The sequence below is a fragment of the Cicer arietinum genome, chromosome 1 (assembly GCF_000331145.2).
Source record: "Cicer arietinum cultivar CDC Frontier isolate Library 1 chromosome 1, Cicar.CDCFrontier_v2.0, whole genome shotgun sequence".
NCBI classification, from domain to species: Eukaryota; Viridiplantae; Streptophyta; class Magnoliopsida; order Fabales; family Fabaceae; genus Cicer; species Cicer arietinum.
The window spans coordinates 54,323,693-54,337,780 of record NC_021160.2 but is presented as its reverse complement, the minus strand read 5'-3'; the positions used below and the strand labels follow the sequence as shown (position 1 = coordinate 54,337,780).

General features: G+C 31.7%; 1 pseudogene; it reads right to left on the bottom strand.

Annotated features, from left to right (window-relative positions):
• Positions 1–1,213: 1,213 nt before the first annotated feature.
• On the bottom strand, positions 1,214–13,487 carry LOC101507136 (type I inositol polyphosphate 5-phosphatase 13-like; annotated as a pseudogene).
• Between the last annotated feature and the right edge of the window lie 601 nt (positions 13,488–14,088).

Here is a 14,088-nt window from a genome sequence, read left to right as displayed (position 1 = left end):
AAATCAACAACATGTTCAAATTTTCATTTTTTTCCCCAATATTTGTCGTACTTTGTTTTCATCTTATCAGCCACTACTTTTAAACACATATTCTTGGAGTTAGACATTTTAAGTATCTTTACACCTATTCCAAAAACCTAAAACATATACATATTAAAGGCAACATAGGAGGACCCAGATATTCGTAAGATGGCATCGTCAAACATTTTTAAAAATGGCACAATCGATTGTGCTTTTGTCCAATCTACACCGGTAGGCACACCTTTCCCCTTTCCTCTTAAGTAGTTCCTCAAAATACTTGGGATTGTGATTTCAAGCACTTCAAATGCCTTTTGATGATTCAAAGTCGAGCCTAACACGGTTACTGCATCAAAAATAGTCCAGTCAATTTACTAGGAATTGGAAGCTGCAAAACAACTCAAACTCAGAGCCTAGATCCATCGATCAATGATTAAGGAACAAAACTTAATACCGGAAAAAAATTCAGGAACAACCATTTCCATCTAGAGTAAAATAAAATACCCATAAACCAAAAACTATAAATTGAACAAATTTAGTGTTGATTGAAGTTGTAAGAATAGGGAGAAAAACAATAACAATAGAAATCACATCCCGACAGCAGAAAAAATCAACATAATAGAAGAATAGTAATTTAACGAAACAACACACCTAGAAAACAATCAAAACTAAACTTAAATGTTAAAAATAACAATCAAAATAGTCATTGAAACAACATAAAAGAAGAATAAATAGGAGAAAAAACTTGGTAAGGAGGAATAGAAACGAACGAGTGAGCTAAACGTTTGAGAAAGAAGGAATGACGGCGCTTCAAAGATGGAAGGTCGGTTTGCCGGAATGAAGCATTGCCGGAAAACCCTTTTCGAGTTTTGAGATTGAAATTTGGGAGTTGAATGGATAAAAACCCGTTTAAATCCAAATCCAAAAATAAAATGTGGATGGTTATCCAACCGGTTATAAATGAATTGGTTTATAGCCATATTAGGATATTTAAAATGGCTTTAGATCCGGTTTTGGATTTGGACCTCATAACCGGTTTGGGAAGCACCATAAACAAACAATTGTTCAAGAAAAAATTTATAATATATCTCAATACTTTGACATCACAAATATGAGTTCAATACAATATATCTCTAAAGTTTTATGTCCAGGAGAGGATCTCAATGAAATGACAAATCATACCATGACAAGAATGTGAAGATAATAACAGATGCACTTTCAAGTACCTTATATACAGAATTTTTTAAAAATGAAGTAGTTATAACTTATAAGCACACATTAGATATATAGGAAAACAGAGGGAGTATATATAAGAAGCCTGACAGACCTATAACATATGTTCTCTTATCCATACATTGAGCAAAACCACCATGTTTGGAGTTACAAGTATCTCCAGTGGCAAATTTTGGCAAATCATTTTGCTCAAGCTTATCTTCGCTTCAGGAATCTTTTGGTGACATATTGGTATAAACCATTTCAGGAATTACTTTTGGAATTTCACTTAATAAACGTGATTGTTCTGATGGAGACTCAAGCTTCAGTTTGCGGTCCATGTACTGAGCAAATGTATGGAAACATGGTTAAGGCACAACCTGTCAGCAATAAATTAGGGAAGAAATTAACCATTCTCAATATTTTGGCCTTTCAGCTTTCTAATCTGAGGTAGCATCAACAAAAACATCATGATAGGATATTCTCTACTCCATCTCGTAATTAAACTTCGGGTCATCCAATCATACTATCTCAAATTTTCAATTTCATTTCATATAAATAAAAAATTCATATTGAAGACCACATTTATGGTTAAGAATCTATCTCATAATTAAACTTCAGATCATCCAAAAATATTATCTCAATTTCATATTAATAAAAAAACTCATATTGAAGGTCACATTTAGGGTCAAGAATCTATCTCGTAATTACATTTCAAGTCATCCAAAAATATTACCTCAATTTATTTTCATGCAGGTAAAAAATGCATATCTCAAGCTACATTTTGGGTCAAGAGTTCATCTTGTAATTAAATTTCGGGTCTTCTAATCATACTATCTCAATTTCATTTCATATGAATAAAAAATTCATATTGCAAGCCACATTTTGGGACAAGAATTATGGCGTGATTAAATTCCAAATAATCCAATCATACTATCTTGAATTCCCAATCTCTTTTCATATGAATAAAAAATTCATATTGAAAGCCACATTTACGGTAAAATATCTATCTCATAGTTAATTTTCGGGTCATCCACAAAATTTTATGGCAATTTCCTATGAATAAAAAATTCATATTGCAAACCACATTTTGGGTCAAGAATTCATCTCGTAAACATACTTTCTCAAATTCATTTCATATAAATAAAAATTTCACATTGAAGGCCACATCTAAGTCAAGAGTTATCTCATAGTTAAATTTGAGATCATCCAAGCATAGTGACCGACTTGTCTTAAAGGTACTTATTGCAAATTTTCAATTTTTATTAACCTTCTCGGTCAAGAATAATCAAGAATCATCAAGATAATCAATTATAATGCGTTAATGTTGCAAACAAAAACCTACCCCAAAACATTTGTGTCAAACACAGTTTTGGAGACAGAGAAAGTTTAACCAAAGGATAATGGGTTGAAAATGAAATAGAGAGAGATTTATATCTTTTTTTTTCGAATGAAGCAAATCATGGACAGCAGAAACTTGAATCCAAATAACAGTCTGTGACTTCGTTGTCATCTTTTTACGGCACCAATTCAAATTAGAATTCTAGGGTTCCAAAGACCAAGATTCATAGAGATCGGGCTTTCTTGGTTGAATTTCAAGAAAAGGAACGGGAACCGAAAGCTTTATATTTTATTTTGTATCCCCATCTCTCTCTTTCTTGTGACTATGCGATCATCTTTTTCTTTTTTTTGCACCAACTCAAATCAACATTTCTAGGGTTTAAATTTCAAGAACATCGTTACCATTACCGTCAACGTCGCAACGAATAAGAAAAAAAATTGGCTCAAAACATCAACACCAAACACGAAGCTGATCCCGGTCGAATCGATTAATGCAGAAGATTGAAAATTGATAGGGAGAAAAAGAGATATTGAATTCAAGCGATTAGGGTTGAGAGCACATACCTCTATTTTTCTTTTTCTGGTTCCGTCAGAATGATTGAATTCAACACAGAGATTCTATTTCCGATTTCGTCTTACGCCTCTTTTTCTCCCACTGATAAAGCAACCACAAACTTTCAACCGATTTCGTATTTATATTTATATTTTATATAATATAATATTTATAAAATTATTCATCCTTTCAAAAAAAATATTTATAATATTTTTTGGGGATATTAGTAATATTTTATTGCATTCAAAGTAATATATAATGTAATTTTCATTTTTGATAATTTGAAAGATAAATAGTTATAGTTAAAAAAAAATTATTATTGTTATAAATTTAGATAAAACTATATTGAAGTAGATTTTCATCATTTCTGATTTTTTACATAGGTTCCTATGTTTTATAAATGTTAACAATTTATTAGTAAAGGATATGCACGCAATCAAAAAAATAAAAGATATGCAAAGATGAGGTGTTATGGTATAGTTATGAAGTCTTATTGAGTGTTTTTTTTACATTAATGATAATTTCATTAAATAAAATTTAACAACAAATCAAAAGTAAAGACAACATAAATATAAGGCGGACTCTCTTCAATCTACGTATAATTCAAATTATAAAAAACATATTTAGTTAAATATTGGTCACATGTCTAACATATAAAAAATTTAAAGTATAAAAACAAACATTAAAATTAATACAATTTCCAATAACATAATCAATAAGATTAAAGAAAGACATATATGTAGCAAATTCCAAACATTTCCACATAGCTAAAGTTTCTACTACCTCTAAATCTGATAGTAAAATGATTTGCAACTACTACAACACCAATACCCTATTTATTCTCATCTATTGGACATGAAGTGTTCATTCTCAAGAGAGCAAACTCGTGAGGTTATGACACCAAAACTCCTCTCTATTGCAGTCATCAGACATTGGTCTCTACATCAACTTGACATTAAAAATACTTTTTTGCATGGTGACCTTGAATAAGAAGTGTATATGGAGCAACCATCTGGATTTGTTGCTCAAGGGGAGTCCTCTACCTTGATTTGTTGATTTCAGAGGTCTCTCTATGGTCTTAAACAGTCTCCTCGAGTTTGGTTTGGTAGATTTGTTGCAACAATTTGGCATGATTCAAAGTGAAGTTGATCATTCTCTTTTCTATCGCCACTCAACCCAATGGTGCATTTACTTGATTGTCTATGTAGATGATATTGTCATAACTGGTAGTGATCAACAGGGCATACTCCAATTGAAACAACATTTATCTCATCAGTTTCAAACTAAAGATCTTGGCAAGCTCTGCTACTTCTTGGGTATTGAGGTAGCCCAATCTAAGGACGACTTAGTAATTTCACAAAGAAAATATGCCATGCATATTCTTGAAGATACAAGTTTGTTGAATGTCAAGCCGGTTGACACTCCTATGGATCCAAATGTCAAACTTCTACCTAATCATGGGGAACCATTTTTAGATTCATGGAGATACAGAAGATTGGTTGGTAAATTAAACTACATCACAGTTACCCGTCCATACATTTCTTTTGCCGTTAGTGTGGTAAGTCAATTCTTAAACTTTCATTGTCAAGAACATTGGGATGTTGTGATATGAATCTAGAAATACATTAAAGGTGCTCCAGGAAAATGTCTAATTTATGAAAACAGAGGACATACTCAGATAGTTGATTATTCAAATGCTGATTGGGCAAGCTCACTGATTAATATGCGATCTATTTATGGGTATTGTGTACTTGTTGAAGGAACCTTAATATCTTGGAAGAGTAAGAAACAAAGTGTAGTTGCAAGATCTAACGCTGAAGTTGAATACAAGGCTATGGCATTAATGACATGTGAGCTCATTTGGTTGAAACAGTTACTCAAAGAGCTTCAATTTAAAGAGCCAACACAAATGACATTAATATGTGATAATCAAGCAGCATTGCACATTGCCACTAATCCGGTTTTTCATGAGAGGACCAATCATATTGAGATAGATTGTCACTTTGTAAGGGAGAAGATCGAATCAAGCGACATCACCACTAGCTTTGTTAATTCCAATGATCAATTGGCAGATGTATTCACTAAGTCCTTCAGAGGTCCTCAAATCAGTTATATATGTAACAAGCTTGGTGCATATGATTTATATGCTCCAGCTTGAGGGGAAGTGTTGAAAATATATTTATATTTATTACATATCATGTAAATAGGGATAATATCTCCCATATTTATTTTAGTATTTATTGTCTTGAGCCTATATAAAACAAACTCTGTTGTGTAGTTCAGTCACACGGTTTTACGATAGATCTCTCTCATTTTCTCTTATTCAACAGTTAATATAGCATATATTTCTTATTTCACAAGTTAACATAAATAATTGAACATCACAATAGTTAAATACGATCTATCTAATCAATGGTCTAGCGTTCAATTCCTCAAAGTATCTTTAGTCAATTTCTAAGAAGATCGTGCAACTAACAATCAATTTCTCTCATTCTTTTATCTTTTAATTAATTTTATCAATAATTGATATTCTCCTTTCTTATCATTTTTTACTACCATATTTGTCTTCTCAGTCTTATACTCTTATGTATTATCTACCTCATTTTCCAATTTTTTTTTAATCTCACGTTTTAACTTTAAAAAACTCCATTAACTAAACGGAAACTAAAATGCATGGTAAATTAACATAACCAACGCAAGGAAGAGCAAAGAGGCGGAATGATGAGGTCATTGCAGGCTGGCCACTCAGCGACGAATTGGGGTAAGAAGGGAAAATGATTCAGCAATTCTAAATAATATTTAACAGAATTGGGGCCACATATGTTGTAAAAGAATTATTTTTTCAAGGTCAAGTGTATATTTCATATTATTGGTAAAATTGGCTACTATGAGGGAACCTTAGCTTAAAATTGGCTATTAAAAGAATTATTTTTTTCGGGGGTCAAATGTATATTTCATGTTACTCATAAGTGAGGGAATTTATGTTTTTGATTGCACAGGTGAAGGTAATGGAAGATGATTATCATGGTGCTTTAAAGGTTTATGAGGAGATTGTGAAGGGAGAACCGAGAGATTTTAGACCTTATTTGTGTCAAAGTGTTGTGTATACTTTGCTTAGAAAGAATGATCAAGCTGAGAAACAGTTTGAGGAATATAGAAGACTTCTACCTGAGAATCATCCTTATAAAGAGTATTTAGAAGATAACACTAAGTGTTGTCACTTGTCCCTGATTAATAGAGGTTGTCACTTGTCCCTGATTAATAGAGGTTGTCACTTGTCCTTGAAAATCGCAATTATGTTAGTGCTCCTTATTTTGTTTTGTTAAATGATTTGGTTTGTAAAGTGATTATTTTAGAAGGTTTCTACATTATAAAATAGAGTCGTGCATTAGAAAGAATGATGAAGCTTATGTGATAGTTTGAAATTACAATAGCTCTAATTTTTTGTTATCTGAATAGTGAGGTTTTTTGAACAGTTTTTTGTGTTGAAAAATAAATAGATTTGAGTTATTATTCAATTTCAGGACATTGTAACTTCAATTATATATCTTTTTTTTTAATCAAGACACTTTCAATTTTATGACCAGTTGAAGGTCAAAAAAAATTCACCTTAGAGGTCGCTGGCCGATGCAACCTCCCAAAAGAGTTTTTAATTTTTTTTTCTCGTTTTAATTGGGTTTAATTGGTAATATATTAATAAATAATTATATTAAATAATATATTAATAAATAATAATAATATATTTAATAAATAATAATAATACATTAATAAATAATACTAATAATTAATTATTATTATTGTAATTATTATTAAAAATAATTATAATTAAAAAATAATTATAATTAAAAATCAATATAGGTCTTTTATGTCACATCAAAGAATATATGATTTGGTATAGACAAGACCAAATTATTTATATATGTCGAACAATATCTTTGTGATCTCCGTTTGCAACCACCGTCATATCTTTTTGTTCCGTCAACCTCCCAATCAAACTCACGACAACAAAACATGGCACAACTGTCTCTATCATCACTTCACCTACATGTCCCTACTACAGAAGTTTCATGTTATGATCCACCAACGACTCAGTACTACGTTCCGGTTCCAAAAATACAAAAGAACTCCTGATTCGGCTTATGTTGTGTTTCTCAAAATTATATGGAGCCGCTGGTAGTGGTTGTAATCCACCTACAACTTACATTCAGAATAATGATCAGGATGAACCGGAAGAACCTCAACTCGTTCAAAGAGCTAGATGTCATTTAAGTGGACATCAATAAGATGTATTTTTTCGTTAATTTAATGTCTTTTGTTTAATGTTATTAATGTAATGTTTTTTTAATGTATTTTTTTTAAATTTATAATATAATTTACTATTTTTAATTTTAATTACTTTTAATAATAACAATAATAATTTACTATTTTAATTTTAATTATTTTAAATTATAATAATTTTTAATAATAATAATAATAACAATCACAACAATTAATTATTATTATTATTCATTTATGTATTATTATTATTATTTATTAATGTATTATTTAATATAATCTATACAATATAAATATACACACGTGATATATATATATATATATATATATATATATTATATTCATTATTATCTTCGTTTTATAGCTGTAATTCATAACGAAGATAATAATAACATATAATAAAATAGAGTTGTCAAATAAAGTAATAATTAATTTTTATTTGAAAACTTTGTTTTATTATATGTTATTATTATCTTTTTATGAAGTACAACTACAAAAAGAAGATAATAATAACATATAATAAATTAGAATTGTCAAATAAAAATGTACTTATTATTTTATTTGACAATTCTATCTTTTTTACATATTATTATCTTCGTTTTATATTTGTAATTTATAACGAACATAATAATAATATATAATAAAATAAGGTTATCAAATAAAGTAATAATTAATTTTTATTTAACAACTCTATTTTATTATATACTATTATTATTTTTTTATGAAGTATAACTACAAAAACGAAGATAATAATAATATATAATAAAATAGAGTTACCAAATAAAGATATAATTAATATTTTATTTGATAATTTTATTTTTTTATATGTTATTATTATCTTCGTTTTATAATTGTATTATTTCTTGCAATTGCTAACCCACAAAAGTAACATAAATAATCAAGTAAAATATACAGTACCTCAAGCCATCTAGAAAAGCCAAAGGCAGCTTTTGGGATATAATCCGGTGCTTCTCCATCATTCTTGACAAAAGACTGGCATTTGATTTTGTATACAAACTTATCCTTTGTACGACATTGCATTTGATTTTCTCATTTCATGTCATATAATGACTGAAAAATTTAAACAGACTGGTACTTGATTCAAATGGCAGCATTAGAGTATTATGTTCTTATCAAACAACGTTATTTGTAATTATTTTATTCAGTCCATTAATCAGATCCATTAGATTTATTTAGAATAGTCTATTTAAACATATTAGCACCTGTATCTTATTCAAAACTTTGAAACATATGAGAATTTTTTTCTACATTAACTATTCTAAATTTTAGTCAGTGAAATTTTAGTCAGTGAAAACGGCAGGGTTCTTCATCTTGAAGTAAAAATAAACATGAAACATGCACTATATTTACAAAAGGAAATAAAACTATTATGAGCAATTTTAACAAATAGGTTATTTTCTTTTTCACTTACAGAAAAAGCATCCTAGTTTATGTTAACAAATAACAACCATGTATTACTCTCTGATCGAAAATTGTTATAATATAAAACTGAACAGGTTGAAAATCATGCATTCTGTGTTAGTAATACGATATGTAAGGCACTATCTATTCTGAAAATTCAAAATTGTTGACTTCAATTTAAGAGAATAAGATATGCCACAAAAACTTTGCACATGTAGTCAGATTTGCATCTAACTAATATTTCTTGCAATTGCTAACCCACAAAAGTAACATAAATAATCAAGTAAAGATACAGTACCTCAAGCCATCTAGGAAAACCAAAGGCAGCTCTTGGGATATAATCAGGTGCTTCTCCATCATTCTTGACAATAGACTGGCCCTCACAAGTGATCTTGTATACAGCCTTATCCTTTGTACTTCTGTTTGTAATAAGCAACAACGAAGCCTCCTGGTTTTCAAGGACTATATTGTCTGGGCTGACATTGCATTGTGGAACATAACATGATTCTTCGAGCATAGATCTGATTTTCTCATTTGATGTCATAATGTCCCCAAATATCAAGTAGTCAGGGAAATGAAAACAAACCTTGTTGCCAATTGCACGTCCAAAACCACATGGGACTGCTTCAGCATCCATGTCCCCAACATGTTTTCTAAGATTCTTTCTTACCCTAATTGAGGAATGTCAACTCATAATATAAGCATAGAAATACTATCAAAGATAGAAATCCAGAGTACATTATAGGGAGAAAGAACTGCAAAGCCTTTTCATAAATACAAAAATAGAAGTGGGAAGTCTATCAAACTAAATGGTTTACACAGACTCACCAAAGAGAGATAAGAAAGCCAGCAAGCTGCCTAGAACCCATACGCTCAAAAGCTTTTCCTTCTTCCAAGGCCTTTCCTATTGTATCCACCCACCACTGCTCCATTGCACTTCCTTCTAGACCTACCTACAATCGTTATATAGACATTAAATGCATGGATAGACTATACACATTACACAAAATTGTTCTTTGTATTTACATTTGTTTCTTTTCTGATAATCAAATACATAATCAAATACGCGTGATGACTTCCTCTTTTTTAGAAAATAAAATGGCTACAACTGCAACCACTAAGAAGCATCATTATTTTACGGTAGCAGTATACAGTACTATCTTTAATGAGAGTGTTAAACAAAATTCCTAGACCAAATTCCTTTTTTTTATTTCAACTTTGACAAAACTGTTTTTCCACCGTCTAAATCTGCAAACTTAATATGGTAACGTATAAGCACAAGGGAAAATATGCAGCTTTCTAAACTTTACATCATCTTAAAATAGCCAGTATAAATATTTTAAACTGGGTGAGAGCCTGAGAGGTCCTTAAACTTTTCAAAACCTGCCAACAGACTATTTTGTCCACCAACTGAACAAAATCATTCTTCGCATGATCTGCATGTGTTCATAATTATACATGGCCTTTTTTCATTTATCTAAATAAATTTAAATTTACAAATAAAATAATGTATTATTTTTTAATTTAATTTCTATTTCTATTGTTGAGAAGACAAGCCGAAGATACATAGGATTTTTCCTATTTTCCTAAAACTATATATATGCATCAAAAGATCAACTTGCCTTAGACTCGCGTGCCTCTTGCTAAACTTGCACTCGAAATACACTGTTTGACTTCTACTTAGACGAAAACTATGTGGTTCCAATGTATGTTTGCACTAAAATACTTCATAGACTTCACTCTAGGCTAAAACCCTAGTTTCACTCTCTGCTTAAACTCCCCTCTGCAAATTATGGGTAGGGCCAGATGTTCTAGGAACAAAGTGGAAAAAAGTCTATGTGTCTATACATTTTTTCTTTTAAGTACAAGTCTAAACTATGTTTCCAACACAAATTCATCCAACAATTTATAAGGTAGTTTTACATATAAAGTAAATAACGCTTCAAACAAAACTTAATTTAATGTTCAAATGCATAATTAAGCATGTGAATAAAGTCTTACAGTTTCTTCTGTCGCAGACATTGCAAGAAAACCAGCACCCATCTCCACCTCTTGCAAACCAACCACAACAATGCCAAACATCTGATACAACGGACCCCAACCACGGCAAAATTGAATCTTGGGAAGCTCTACCTTAACCAACATTCCATGTGCCAATCAAAATTCTGATATTGTGTCGTCTTGTATAAGTAAATTCCTTTGAGGCCAGCTCTGATCTTATTATGTTGTCAACAAGGCCTGGGGATGCAATATTCCATCCGCGTATGTCGCCATGAGTTGCCAACCTATACACAGAACCGTTACCAACAGCCAATTTAAGCACATGACTATTATGAGCAACCCATCCTGCAATTATATTGCCTTCTAAGTCCAGTACTTGGATAATACCACTCACATAGCCTACATACACTCGTGTTCCAAAAGTGCAGAAGCAATGAACGGCACAAGGGTGGCGATTAAAATCCTGCAATCGGGTTCCACTGCCATCCCACTGCACAAGTAAGCCATTTGTACATCCACTCCAAATCATCCCATCACTTGTTTGCACAAGCGCTTCTGGTCTTTTAGCATCTTCAACAAATGCCCCAGCTCCCTTGGTTGCAACTCAAGGACAGCATCCGCAGCTCCCATTATTGCATTACGTGACCTCTGCAGAAAACTCGAACTTTGGGACTTGTCTTTTTTTGTGTTGGTAACAAACTTTACCTTCATTTCGTCTTCTACTGCTTGATCCTGCTGCACCGACGACATGTCAACTCAATTTTCTGGCTGACCGTCGATGTTAAATACTTTCAAAAGGTCCTTTGAACGGGGATCCCTTTAAAATGATGGATTGCAAGTTATTAATATATAAGTTGGAGTAGAAGGAAACACAAAGACTAAACTAAACTAGTAGCAGGAAAGTCCTTAACTTTTTGTTCACTGACTTCCTCTGTAATAAAGTCCTTAACTTTTCATCAGATATGATCTTTCGCTTTTTCGAAGGGTCAAATAGCTTGTTACTATTGCAGTACTCAATGATAAATGAAGCAACATCGTGTACAGAAAGTTCTTTGGCTGTGTCTCTATTAATATCTTCAAGAAAATCAATGAGACTTCTTGAACCCCATCCTATAAAATCCTTTTTCTTATCTCCAGCTTTTCCTTTTATTCACTTTAGCTTTTTCATGAACTTCTTCTTTTCACTCACCGATTTAACTCCTGATGTGTCATTCAGGTCTTCATAATCAGAAAGTTGAAAGTTACTCACATATCAAACTTCTTTTTTTTGACAAAATTCACTAATCAAATTGAGATAACATAACATAAAAAGCAAATAAAAAAAACCATTTGCATAAAAAATCAAACTTTTTCGCTTAAGGGGTTGATCTCTCCCAGATCACAAGATAAAAAATCAAACTTTACACTATTAGTCCCTCTATGACACATAGAGAAATGAATCACAAATCAAATCAACTATAATAACATACAAAAATATAAATAAAAAAACCATTTTCATAAAAAATCAAACTTTACACTATTGGTCCCTATATGAATCATAACATAAAAATGAATCACATAACAAATCAAGTAAAGTACCATATATAAAAAACCCACTTTCATAAAAAATAAAAATTCACCCAATTAGTAAGTCCCAATAAAACAAAATGAAGAGGACATTCAGAAAAAACCTTACATTTTTGGGCATTGAAGAACATAAGAGCCTTATGAAGCGCAAGTGTATAATTATCAGGAGGAGGATGTTTATGATGATGACGAGGAACAGTTTTAACAATAAGAGTAACAAAACCATCAACAAAAGCAGCAAAAACAATTATTCCAACAGTCCAAACGAAGATCTTGCGGCTAACAATGATACAACCCAGATCTACATACTTCTTCTGTTCAATGGGACCCAGTAACCAACTCTGTTGAGTTTCATCCAACGGACGTGACAAAGCTGCTCTGTCAAGTTCCTGAAGATTCCGGCTCCGATCTTCGTCGGTGGCTGAGTCTGTGGCGTTGATCTCCACACGCGACGTGATCTGTGCATATTTCAATTTTTAATTGTTAGGGTCACACTATCCATTCTGCTGCCTTCATCAATCGGCACACTATCTTGTCCTCTGTTTCTTAGATAGTTCAATTTTTTCATCAATAAGAAAAAAAGTGTCATAGTATCGTAATAGAAAGTTCATGATCAACCCCTTCAAAGTTCAAACAGTTATTCAATCTGATAACCAAATAAAGTAATGTGATTCCACAGCATATTACTAAAATAATATGGTTTGAAAATGAGCTCAAAAGAGTACGAAAGTTTGGAGTTTAGACAATTAAAAGCTAAGCATTTAACTTATATCTCAAGCCTACTACTAACAGAGTGACTTCATGGCCTCATCAACATTCTTCTTTAAACAATATGAATGAATGTATAACTGCCTCATATGTATCAAGACTGAACCCAACCCGTTTCAACTGTGACATAACAACATTGGCATCACTTATCCTTCCAACAATGCTTAAGCCAGATACCAAACTTCATGTAAACAATTGCATCCGGTCAGCATCCAGAACTCAACATCTCATCAAAATATTGCATGGCTTTATCAATATTGTTCACACCACAGAATGCAGATATCAGAACAGTATAAGTAACAGCATTTCCTTTCAGCTTTGCATAACCCATCAATCAAGCAATTATATGGAACAATGTTTGGCCTATTTTTCTTCTCAGTTTTCCTCTATGCCAGCAAACTCAAACCATCTTCTTCCCACCCAACTTTACTAAGTTTGTCAATCAAAGTATTATACAAGACCACATCATTTATCAAATACCCTCAACGCCTGATTGATCCTCCTAGCCTTGCATATGTGATTAATAATAATCCCAAAGGTTATAACACTGGATCCGTATTTTCGTTTTTTCCATCTCTGCCAACAGTTTAATGATCTTTTGAATCTCTTTGCCTTTCGAGACCGTCAACAAGGCATTGTAGGATGCCCCTTCAACAGGACAACCAAATTTCATCACACCACCCAAGGTCATTGAGGCACAATATTGTCATCTCAATTTATCGAATTTAATGTCATATAGACTCAAAGATTAAATTTGTGTCTAAAATCATCGAGGCACAATACTGCCCATCCAATTCCAAGTTCAAATGAATAAAAAACTCATATTGAAGGCCACATGTAGGGTCAAGATCCAATTTCATATCAATAAAAAATTTATATGGCAAGCCACATTTCGGGTCAAGAATTCATCTTGTAATTAAATATCAGGTTTT